The sequence below is a fragment of the Lupinus angustifolius genome, chromosome LG15, assembly GCF_001865875.1.
Source record: "Lupinus angustifolius cultivar Tanjil chromosome LG15, LupAngTanjil_v1.0, whole genome shotgun sequence".
NCBI lineage: Eukaryota > Viridiplantae > Streptophyta > Magnoliopsida > Fabales > Fabaceae > Lupinus > Lupinus angustifolius.
The window spans coordinates 11,505,418-11,505,903 of NC_032023.1; positions in this window are offsets into that span (position 1 = coordinate 11,505,418).

Genomic DNA, 486 nt, shown 5'->3' on the forward strand with positions numbered 1-486 from the left:
CAAAGCGCACGCCTCGTATTCTGCTATGTTATTGGTACAGTCAAAGCACAGTCTAGCAATAAAGGGAAGGAACTTCCCTTCTGGAGATACCAATACAGCACCTACTCCATGCCCGAATGCGTTAGAGGCCCCATCAAAGACTAGGGTCCATTTTTCTTCTTCTGTTGATTCATCGGATAAAGCCATGATGTTCTCATCTGGAAACTCATACTTCATCTGCCCCAGTTTGTCTATAGGTTGATCGGCCAAGTAGTCAGCAATAACACTTCCTTTCACAGCCTTTTGCGTCACATACATGATGTCATATTCAGATAACAACACCTGCCATCTAGCAATCCTTCCGGTCAATATGGGTTTCTCGAAGATGTACTTGACGGGATCCATTCTTGACACTAACCAAGTAGTGTGACTCAGCATATATTGTCTCAAACGGCGAGAGGCCCAGACTAGAGCGCAACATGTACGTTCTAACAATGAGTATTTTAT